The sequence below is a fragment of the Macrobrachium nipponense genome, chromosome 36 (genome assembly GCF_015104395.2).
Source record: "Macrobrachium nipponense isolate FS-2020 chromosome 36, ASM1510439v2, whole genome shotgun sequence".
NCBI classification, from domain to species: Eukaryota; Metazoa; Arthropoda; class Malacostraca; order Decapoda; family Palaemonidae; genus Macrobrachium; species Macrobrachium nipponense.
The window spans coordinates 58,614,744-58,626,744 of NC_087220.1; the positions used below are offsets into that span (position 1 = coordinate 58,614,744).

The 12,001-nt window shown below is 34.4% G+C and overlaps 1 long non-coding RNA gene across 1 annotated transcript in view; it reads left to right on the plus strand.

The window, feature by feature from the left end:
• LOC135203731 (uncharacterized) overlaps positions 1-8,717 on the plus strand; it is a 40,795-nt gene extending 32,078 nt beyond the window's left edge. The window contains exon 2 of the long non-coding RNA XR_010312004.1: positions 7,615-8,717. This is a non-coding gene — a long non-coding RNA (uncharacterized LOC135203731). The remainder of the gene's footprint in view (positions 1-7,614) is intronic.
• Positions 8,718-12,001: the final 3,284 nt, after the last annotated feature.

The window sequence follows — 12,001 nt, forward strand, 5'->3', positions numbered from 1 at the left end:
ATACAGATGGCTCTAGATATTGATATCTGAGGCAAAGCAAGTGTCTCTGTAATTTTCAGTGACTCACGTAGCGCTATAGATGCAAATAGGACAGTATAAATCAGGAACCAAATAGTACAGGAAATTCAAATAAAAATTCATCAACTCCTCCAATCAGGAATATCAATGGAAATATGTTGGATCCCAGCACACGTGGAATAAAAGGAAATGAATATGCGACTCTGCTGCCAAATTAGCCTGCACTATCCCTCCAACAATTTCATATGCCCCAGTGTCAGACTGGGTAAAATCAGTTAAAACATTAATTTACCAGGATTGGAAAGAAGAATGGGCCTCGGTGCCAACAACAAACAAAACTTAAAAATATAAAACTGAAGTCTATGCATGGAGGACATCCTCACAGAGGAAAGGGCAAAAGAGGTGAATCCTAGCAAGGCTACGTATAGGACACACAAGATTCTCACATGGTCACTTGATGTCAACACCACATGCTGACCCAGTGAAATGTAACAGATGTCAAACACCCATGACAGTACAGCATTTGCTTGTTGAGTGCCCAATTGGACCAGCAAAGATCTATTTATCTGCGGAGTTCAGAAATGAAAATATTCTTGCGGAAGCAGGATTTTTCAATTAATAAAATCATAATTTTTTTAAATAAGACGGGTTTCTCAAATAAAGTCTAATTTTTTTTTTTTTTTTTTTTTTTTTTTTTTTTTTTTTTTTTTTTTTTTTTTTTGAGAACCAGCCCGAGAAGAGTCTACTTGAGACTCAGAGGTCTGGAAAACTAACACCTATTAATAATAATAACAAAGTATCGTTTGCCTTTCCCACCATAAAGGTATGTTTTATAGCCTCTAATATAGCATTTATCTCTGCTGTGAATATCGAGCATATATTTGGAATTTTTTCCTTTATTTTTATATTTTTTGTTACTTCAGCATAGCCTACACCCTCCTTCGACTTGGAACCATCCGTATAAATACTAATGTCCCGTTTATGTTTTTCCTGGTGTGACAGAAATTCACTCCTTAATTGTGCATCTATTACCTTCTTATTAAATGATTTTTCACACATTTCTATTTTAGCATGTCTCCACAGAGGTATTTTAGGAGTGGTTATTTTTTATATGCTACTTGTTCCTAATTTTAGATGTTGTATATCAGGTTTTAATCTATTCTCCAATGGTTTAGAGGCTCTTGGTTTATTGTCATAATTATTTGTTATGTTCTTCATATATTTGGTGTTTGGATTATCATTAAGGTTATTTATTGTAGCTATATATTTTAATCCCATTTCTTCTCTTCGTACTTTCAGGGGATCTATTCCTGCTTCTACATACAGACTTTCCATGGGGGAAGTTCTGTAGGCTCCAGTGCATAGTCTGATACCTATGTTATGTATGACATCCATTTTTGTTAATAGGGTTTTAGAAGCACTACCATATACTTGACATGCATAATCAAGTTTACTTAGACAAATAGCCTTATATACTTTTATCAGAGAGGTTCTATCAGCACCCCAGTCATTATGCGCAATTACTTTTATTACATTTAAGGATTTTCTCACTTTTATCGCCAGTTGTTCTATATGTTCTTTAAATGTAAGTTTTTTATCAAGTATTACACTGAGGAATTTTATCTCATCATCATATTCAATTATATCATTATTTATGAATAAAGTAGGAATTAATTCCTGTTTTCTTGATCTTGTAAATCTGACTGCTTTAGTTTTTTGCGGTGAAAATTTAAAACCCTTGTTATCATCCCATTTTTTTTATCCTATTTATGGCTGCTTGCAATCTGTTGGTTATGTCCAGCGCTTTTTCACTGCTACTATACATGACGAAGTCATCTACAAAAAGGGATCCTTGGACTCCTGGTGGGATCATTTCCATTATCTTATTTATTGCTATTGCAAACAACGCCATGCTTAGTACACTACCTTGAGGGATTCCTTCCTCCTGGATAAATGATTCAGAGATTTCTGCCCCCACTTTGACTTTTATATATCTTTCAGATAGGAATTCCCTAATATATTCATATAAATTGCCTCCTATTCCCCATTCTATCAATTTTTTTAAAATCCCTCCCCTCCAGGTGGTATCATATGCTTTCTCTAAATCAAAAAATACTCCTATTGTTTGTTTTTTACCAACCATTGCGTTTTGTATCTCTCTTGTAATCATTAAGAGGGGATCTATGGTACTTTTATTTTTCCTGAATCCAAACTGTCTGTTTGACAATAGCTGTTTATTTTCTAATACCCATATTAATCTGTTATTCACCATTTTTTCAAATATCTTACTTAGACAACTAGTAAGGGCTATTGGCCTATAGCTGTTTGGTGACTCTGGGTCTTTTCCTGGTTTTAAGCCTGGGATGATTAAAGATTCTTTCCAGGTTTTAGGCATGCTGTGAGAGTGCCATAATTCCTTTAAAATTTCTAATAAAAAGGTTTTGCTTTCATCTGGTAGATTTTTTACCATTTCATATCTAATGTTGTCTTCCCCTGGAGCTGTTGGACTTGCAAGTTTCAGGACATTTTCCAGTTCTTCCATGGTGAAAGGAAGATTATAGATTTCCTTATTATTAGATTTTATTGGTATTGGGACATAATTTTTTATTTTTAATTGGAATTTCTTTGTATAATTCGAGATACTAGATGCTTTGGCGAAGCATTTACCCAATTCATTTGCTACTAGTTTGGGGTTTGAAATGTAGTTGTTTTCTACTTTTAATGTAGGTAATGGTGCTGGCCGATATCTACCCTGCAGTTTATTTATTTTCTTCCAGATTTCTTTGTCTTGAGTTTTAGAATTTATATTATTAATATATTTTTTCCATGAATTTCTTTTGGCTATTTTGAATATTCTTTTCTGCTTTGCTTTAGCTCTCAAATATGCAATTCTATTGGCATCACATTTATGTCTCAGATATCTTCTAAAGCATATTCTCGTAATCTTCCTTGCTGCTTTACATTCCTCATTCCACCAGGGTACCAGTGGTCTAGTCGGATTGCCGGAGGTAACTGGAATAGTTTCATTTGCTTTATCATCTATTGTTTTTACTAGATGTTCATAAGCATCTATGTGGTTTGTAAAGTCAAATAGTTTTTTTGTTAATCACCGTTTTCTCTTTATATAAATTCCAATTTGCTTCCTCCATTTTCCTCTTCGGTACATATGTTATATTAGTATTATTTTTTAGCTCAATTTGTATTGGCCAGTGGTCACTCCCAAATAAATTATTATTTACTTTCCAACTGAAATCTGTGGCAATTTCTGGGGAACATAAAGTGATGTCTATTGCAGAGGTGCTATTATGATAAACATAGAATCTTGTTGGAGAACCATCATTTAAAATGATAAAATTTTTGTTATCTATAAAATCTAGGAGAATATTTCCTCTCCTGTCAGATGATGTACTTCCCCACATGGGATGTTTGGCATTGAAGTCACCTACTAATAAGTAAGGTTTTGGTAATTGTTCTATTAGATTTTCTAAATCTTCCACTTGTAATGGTCTATTATTTCCAAGATGATCTATTAAGCGACTTTCTAAAGACTGTTCCATATATATTGAGCGTATTGTTTTTTTTTTTTTCAGGAATACTTGAACTGCACATGCCTGTATTACAGACTTAATCCTAACAGGTTGGCATTTAATTGAAGAATGCGTTATGATTGCATTTCCTCCTTGGCTGTTGTCATTTAAAATTTGTGTTGATTGCCACACTTTATAATTTATGCCAGCATTGAGAACATTGTTACCTATTTTTGTTTCCTGTAAGCAAATGATATTTGCATTACATTCTCTAATTAATGATTTTAAGTTTTCATTATTTGATACATATCCTCTAATATTCCACTGTAAAATAGACATTGTTTTAATATCTATTTGTTTTCCTGAACTTTGAATTTTATTGAAGTTGTATAATTTTGCTGTACTTTGTTCTTCTTTTGGTAGGTGATGTATTTCGGCTATCGTTTTCTTTATTGGCTGTAGAGTCTCAGATGTTCTTTTTATTAGAGGTGCATTTAAATGGCTTTTGATCTTGGGTTCTATTTCAATACTTTCTTCAATTTTATCTGATGTTTTAACTTTCTCTTTTATTTGGGTTTCTCTTTTTTCATTTTTTGTTTGCAAGCAATTTTCGTTGACTTTGTCTTCTCGGTATTCATTTTTTTCCATATAGATTTTGGGTCTTACTGATTGTTTAATTTGTTTTTTGGATTTGAGTGGGGTTGTTTCAAGTAGTCTTTTTTTTGTCTTTTGACTTAGCTCTTGTATTTTGCTTGTCCTCCAAATTCATCATGTCTTCTTGCATTTCTGGTGTTGGTAATATATTATATAAATTTGTGTTGCTTATATGTTCTGTAGCTTCCGAGCCTGAATTTTGGGCCTTTATATTATGAGTATTTTCAGTTTGATTTATACTGTGCAATTTCGTAGGAATTTGGTTTTGCGCTTCTTTATTTACTACCTCTTTATATGTGATTTTCCTTGCTGGGTCTTGTAAACCTCTTACTTTTAGTTATATCTTAGCTTCTCTTAGTGACATTCCACTTCTTTCTTGTAAGATTTTTAATTCAGTATTGTATAAGTAATATGCACATTCCTTTGATCTTGAGTGGTGATTCTGACCACAATTTATGCAAATTGGGTTTTCACAGTCCCATTTTGTTGTGTGGTTGTATGATCCACAACATGCACATCTTGGAACTTCTCTACAAATTTTATTTGAATGGCCATATTTACTACATGATTTGCATTGTAGTGGTTTGGGGATATATGGTCTTATCTCTCTCGTCTGCCCTAATACTTTAATTGTTAAAGGGAGTTCATTTCCTTCAAATTTCAATTTAGCTATTTGTAAATTTATTTTTGAATTTTTCCTACTTGGGATATCATAGATGTCACATTCTTCAATGTTTTTGTATCTTTTCTTAAGTGAGTCCATCAACATAAGAATATTCTTATCTATTAATTCGTCGTCATTATTTGGCAGGATTATTGTACCACAAATACTATTAAGTTTATTATGCTTGGTGACTTTTATTTTTGTGTTATCTATGTTCGTAATTTGTAAGTAATTTTCTGATTGGGCTTTAGTAGTGGTTTCCATTATCCATGTATTTGTTTGTGTTTGACGAAATTTCATGTTTTCTGTTGGATATCTGGTCAGTAAATAATTTTCTAATTTGAAATTTGAAATTTTGTTTTCACTTTCTATTGTCAAAAATCTTGTCCAACTGTCTGTTCCAAAAAGTGATTCAAATAGAGCTAGAGAAGGGCTAGGCTGGAATTTTCTTTTGACAAATGTTTTTGGCCTAGTAAAAGGCTCCATAGTTGCTACATTTTGGGTTGAAGTGTCCAAAAGGGTGTCCTTGTTCATTTCCAGGGTCAAATGGGAATTTAGTGTCATGGGGTCACATTTTCCGGGGGACTGAGTTCCATAGTCAATTTCCATTTTCCATTTTTTTTTGAAATTACAGAGAAACCAACTGCAAGTCATGGGAAAAACTGGGTCTCCTCTCAAAGACTTCCCCCTCACCAAAGACACATAGCAGATACCAACTCCCATATGTCCACTCCCTACCCTACCCCGAAGGGATGGCTCTATCATAACATGATTGGCTCAAGTGTAAGCAAAACCCACTTGATAGAACTGAGGGCATAGCTAGTATGCAATCATCCCCACTCATGTTATTTTAGAGGGCAATCCGGATAAATTGCCGAGAGTCCTACCGTGGAGACTATACCTCCCCGGATTCCGTAGGCAAGTCCCCCACATGTAGTCCCGCCGCCCCAATAAATATTTATGTGGAATCACATCGATATCCTCAGGGTCCAAACATATTCGAGCGACGGACCAAACCACTATAGTCCCTGCCATTTGGATCAAGGTAAAGCCTAAGTTCAGAGACCCAGCTCCTACCTAACCTGCACGAGGGTTTTAGTGAAGAGGAGGAGGACAGCTAGGGGGAGCAACTGAGCGAGAGAAAGTAAGAGATTGGAAGATGATCAAGTAAGAGAAAAATTGAGACATTTAGTTTCAAACTAGGAGATAATTCTCCCAGTTCGAAAGCCCTCTTGCCCGCTACGCAGTTTCAACCATAGGTTGGAAATGCGTAACTCCGTCAAGGCAGTCTCAAATCAAGAGGGTGCATGCACGTGAGAGAGAGAGAGAGAGAGAGAGAGAGAGAGAGAGAGAGAGAGAGAGAGAGAGAGAGAGACACTTGACTGGATGTCGCTTATTTTACAGAAAACATGATGTTACTTTGTCACTCATTTTTTCATGTGTTCCTTGGTGTAATTATAATGTTTACATTACAAAATACCACATAATTATGTGAGTATTATGAATTGACAATAATGACTATTGCAAATATTTTTTGGAGGAAAGTGCAAAATTTTCACATATATCATAGTTTCTACCCATTATTTTATCTACATCAGTTATTTTTGGGTACTATTTCTGTGCCATTGTATAGAGCAATCATTCAACTGCAATATGAAACAAAATTGAGCAGTTTACCTTGAAAACTGTCAGAGCTACTTGTCTTTGAACAAAAAAGTTGTACACGTTGTAAAACTTTTTTGCACATCGCGTGGGTGACTGGCACTTTTCTTTTGGAAAAGGCAGCACAGCATGGTCATTAATTTGTTCATATTTTCGTTGCTATAATTACAGCTTTTTGCATTGTAATAACTAGCTAATTTACCTAGGTGTGCTATGACCAAAAAATGAAGACTTTATTGCAATTAATTTTATTTTGGTAGATTATTTGAGGAAAATTGCAAAATATTTACCTATATCATGATTTTTACTCATTATTTCATTTACATTATAGTTACTTTAGGGTATTTGTTGATGCCATTGTATAGAATATTTATTCAGCTAAAAAATGAAAGAAAATGGAGCTGTGTACTTTGAAAATTGTCAGAGATATGCATCTTTGAACAAATAGTAGGCATAAACATTTTTACTCTTACTGCTCGAGTCACCGTCATTGCACACAGACATAACTGTTTACAAGTCATGAGCAAAAGGGTTAATGTGATGATGTACTTTCTAAGTACTATGAATTTTAATATGCTATACATTTCATACTGGATTTGTTGAATGCAGTAATAGTAAGTTATAACTCCCAGTGGTAAATGAATTTGGCCACTCTTGTAGAATGGTATAACTTTAACTCATGTATTGTATATAGTATGTACCAAAATGGATTGAAAGTACTGTACTGTTTGTAATATGATTATTGGTAAAGAGAACTTTTTAATATTCAGAGTTAAGTAACTTGGCTTCATGTAAAATTTCTTTTGAACATAAGCTTAGATATGTCTGTGACCTCTTTAGTTTGTAGCTCCAAAGGAGACTGTGTCTTCTGAATACAAGATAGCGAGAAATTATACAATTTTGGTGGCAAATATTTTTTGTTAAAGAAATTATTTCAAGTTATTCCATTGCATTTAAATGAGACTTTTCATGTTCTTGAACATAATTAAGCAAGGTTCATTGTGGTCCCAGGCTTATGTCAAAGTGAAATGATTAGGTATTTTTTGTCACTGATGTTCTCACGAATCTAAAGTTGAAGTTCTCTTCCAGGTGTAGTTTGTTAAAATTGGAAAGAACAATAAAAGAAAAGGCCTAGTGCCACCACCCAAGATGCTGGCCCTATGGAACTGCACTGGTGCTACTTGAGTCTCCCCTGCTGTCCTGCTGCCAGAGGACCCATAATACATAACTGTAGACATTTCAGGCAAACTCACACGACAAGTGTTGTGTTGTGTTTCTTCTCTTGAGTGCAATTTGAAGTATGGTTTATGACAGCTGTTTGTTTACTTGCAACTTTTCATAACTTAGACATTATCCAGTTTGTTAATATTTGGTCTATTAGGTATCTCTAAGAATCTTCGTAACAATGTAGAGGTTAAGATGCTGCTGAAATTTTTTCTCTCACTGATAGTTTTTATTATTGCTGAACTTAAAACTCTTAACGATGTATGAAATGTCACGGAACTAGTGATGATCTTCTTGACACGAGAACTTGAGAAAAACTGTTGAGTCGCAGTTGTAACCTGTCCAACTGTCAGATTTTTCAAGTTCCACCCATCTAATGTGGAGCAAAGTTCCCTTTAAAAGTATGACTGAAGAAGGAACAAATATACTTAGTTTTTTTAAACTTTTTTCAGTGATCTAAGACCATTTTTGATATTGCAGTTTCATAGTTCCCTAGGAGACCTTTTGCCATGCAGATTGGTTCCTTAGTTAAATTATGACTGACGTACCGAGTGCTGTTCCTAGAAAGTATTGGTTTAAACACCAGTAAAGTATTTGGATAACTTTACCATAGAAGTGAAAAACTTTATTTTTATAAGCTGATCTGCAGGGGTAATTTAGTTTTGCTGTTAGCCAAATTTCTGTAGTATATGCATAAACTATATTAGTCTGGTTATGAAAATAGAATTCTCAGATAGAAAATTCAAGCTGTAGGTCTTCTGGTAGTTTGATGTAAGAATATTTGGCCAAACAGAGTATACTTTGCTGTTGAGATGCATTATTTGCCAGAATACATATGAGTGCATTTCAAATTTGACCCTCACTGTCTGTCACATAGCACTGTTTTTATAAATGAGTGGATTGATTATTATGGAATATTTCTCAGTTTTGTGAGAGATCTTTTATTAATTTGATGTGAATGTTGAATATTGTGGTGTGTTTAATTAAGCCTTAAATTAGGTAATGCTGTATTTAGAGCATGTGAGTGTTGTAATTGGCTTGAAATCTGTTTATTACATTGCATCTGAAGAAACGTTGTAAAGCCATAAATAAGGATGTGAAAGGAAAAATCATTCATTCTAGGGTCTTTTTGTTTACAAATGTCACATGTCCCATGATGGGCACAGGAAGAGTTTTGGGTACATTTTCTTATATTTAGGTTTTTAAAATCATTCTAGAAAGGAGTCATTATCACTCTATATATGTCCAAGTTTTATTCGCATGCAGTGTTTCTTGTTGTATAATGGATGGAAGAAAATTTAAAATGCAAATGGTTGCATCATTTCACCCAGAATTGATGCAGCAACCTTTCGTTTTCTTAAATTTTCTGTTCATGTATTGTTAATTCCTGCTAATCTGTATCAAAAGCTGCAGCAAATGGCCATCATAATTACGTCACGAGATTTGTATGATTCTAGTGCCCAGGCTCCCATTCTCTGTCGTGAATGATATATTTAAAACTGAGTTGTTAAAAACATCATGGAAGCTTATAGGCAGTTATTGTTGTTGCATAATATTTAAATAGGTGAAAAATAATTTTTGATGACACTGATGTGCATGGAGGAACTTTTCAAATATGGTTTTGATTTTGTTTCCTATATAGAATTATTCATGGAACCCCCTCATTTTGGGACCACCTTGACGTGGTGAGGGGGCTCTCGAACCTCAGGAATCTCTTCCCAGGTTCGAACCCAAGAGTCCCATATGACATTATATATTTTCGAGTAAACTTATGTGGACTTTTCCATTTTTTGCCAAAATTTTTAAAAGCAAATAAATGAGAAAACATATCATGGCTTAACGTGGAGTTAAATCCGAAGCTAAATAGTGAGAACTGTGGTAGATCCATCATCTACCCGACAATGTTCGGCCTGTTTTTCAGGCGGAACTATTCTGTGGAGCTGGACCACGGATTCCAGGGGGGGGGGGGGCCTGGTTCTAGGAATAGAACTCTCGGCATTCTATCCAGTTGCCCATAATGTGATTAGGATGGGGATAATTGTATTAACACTAATACTCTTAGTCCTAGCAAGCGGGTTCTGCTTACACTTGGGCCATACTAATCATGTTATGCCATCCCCTTTTGGGGTAGGGTAGGATGCGGACATTTGGGAGTCCTTTCTCACTTGTGCCTTTGGCAGAAGATTTAACTTCGCGAAGGGCCAATGATATCTTTTCAAGAAGAATTTTTTTTTTTTTTTTTTTTTTTTTTTTTTTTTTTTTGTAAAAACTCAAAATTTATGAACTGTGAAATAAATGATTTGAGTACCCCTGGGCCCTATGATGGAAAAACTACGGCACAGTTGATGACCATTGGCACGTCACTCCCGAATTTCCTAGGTACTGCCACAAGTAGTGAAAGTACTATAAAAGATACAAGGAACACCCTGTTCCAAGTAAAGCAGCAGAGCCAGAAAACCAAATAGAGTGCATAAATAAAAAAGAAACAAACAAAAATAAATAAAGGTAATAAACTCCAATATCGTAACATGGAAACCATATATGATGAACAATAATTCTGAATTAGAGACAAATAATCCTCCCAGCAATACAGAAAAATATAAAAATCATAATAGACAAGCAACATACATAAAACAAGGACCAAAAGAAACAAAAATTACCGACTTAATCCCACATTGGTACATTTGATGACCTCTTTGGACCAGATAATTTGGTCAAGATTTCTAGTCCCTCAAGCTGACAACAAAATCTCAGCAGCGATGCTAGAAAACAAATTACTTAACATATATCCAACACAAGACATGGAATGCAGACACATCAAGGACAATGAATGGCTTTAATCCAAGTAACCAATAAAAAGCAGTCCACTGCCTTTTTAAGTATAACAGAATAAAATAATATAAATGGTAATAATTACAAGCCACGAAACATTGAATTATGTACGGGTACAGTCATCCTACCCAATAGCGAGCAGGAGCTTCCTTCAAACAACTATTGCTAGACTCCCTAAAATTGAGATATAACAATATCCACGATTTAGAAATATACTCTATTTCAAGTAGGAAGATAAAAGTAAAATATCAACATTGCCAAAATAAAATTTACAGGCCAAGACTTACCATTTAAAATAAAATTCTTGGACAAAATAGAGAAGTTCGTCCTTTTGTTCCTAAACCATTACAATGTACACAGTGCTCAAGGTATTGGACACACATACAAAAGATGCCGTAATAAAGCTATATGTGCAGTCTGTGCATCAGATGACCATACACTAATTGGAACTGTAATCAATCAAATGTATTAATTGTGGACTAGCCCATCACGCAAAATCTAAGGAGTGTTCATTTTACCAATATAACACAGAACTTCAGTTGTTAATAAATAGGACAGGAATGTCAGTCATGGAAGCCAGACTTGAGCTAAAAGTAAGAGGCGTTAACAATCCATCCAAAACCCACCTTTTCAAATGTGACTAAAAAATCAAGACTCAAACAGCACATGACAAACAAGATAGTATAACAGGGAAACTGGATTTCATACCAATAATACTGAAACACCAAAATAAAAGTGATATTACAACAACAATACCACCACTAACATAGATGATTCAGTTATCCATGAAAAGAACTTCCAATAGAAGAAGAATTAAATAATGATGATAATCGAACTGGCAAAAAGAAAAGAATTCTAGAAGAACCCTAAGGGACCTAAGGGAAAAAAGGTAATATTGAAATTACAATCAATCCAGAGAGACTCCAACTACACCAGGAGAACATTTTAAAAGGATATTAAACTAACCTCATCACAAGTGGAAATACACAATTACTCAATCTCAATCAAACAGCCAACATCTGGACAGTAAAGATCACTCTTTACAAGTTCCATCAAATAATACTAATGAAAATCATACCATTAAACCAAACCAAAATTATACTATCACCCCCCAACCATCCACAAGACCGAAATATCCCATTAACAACAACAAAACAAATAACCCCTCAAACCAACAGTCCTTATCACTACAGAAAAGGAACAATAGAATTACAAACCAGCAATTTCTAAAGCTAGACCAAAAACTTCTGAACCAATAATTAACATTACCAAACATGCTTCATCTTGTGGTTGTAATGAATGCTTTGTAAGTACATATAACCACTAACTACCAAGACAGAGGACACAGTACGAAATTGTATTGACAATTTTACAAATTAAGGAGGTGCCCTTTACACACCAACATGAGAACGAATTATGT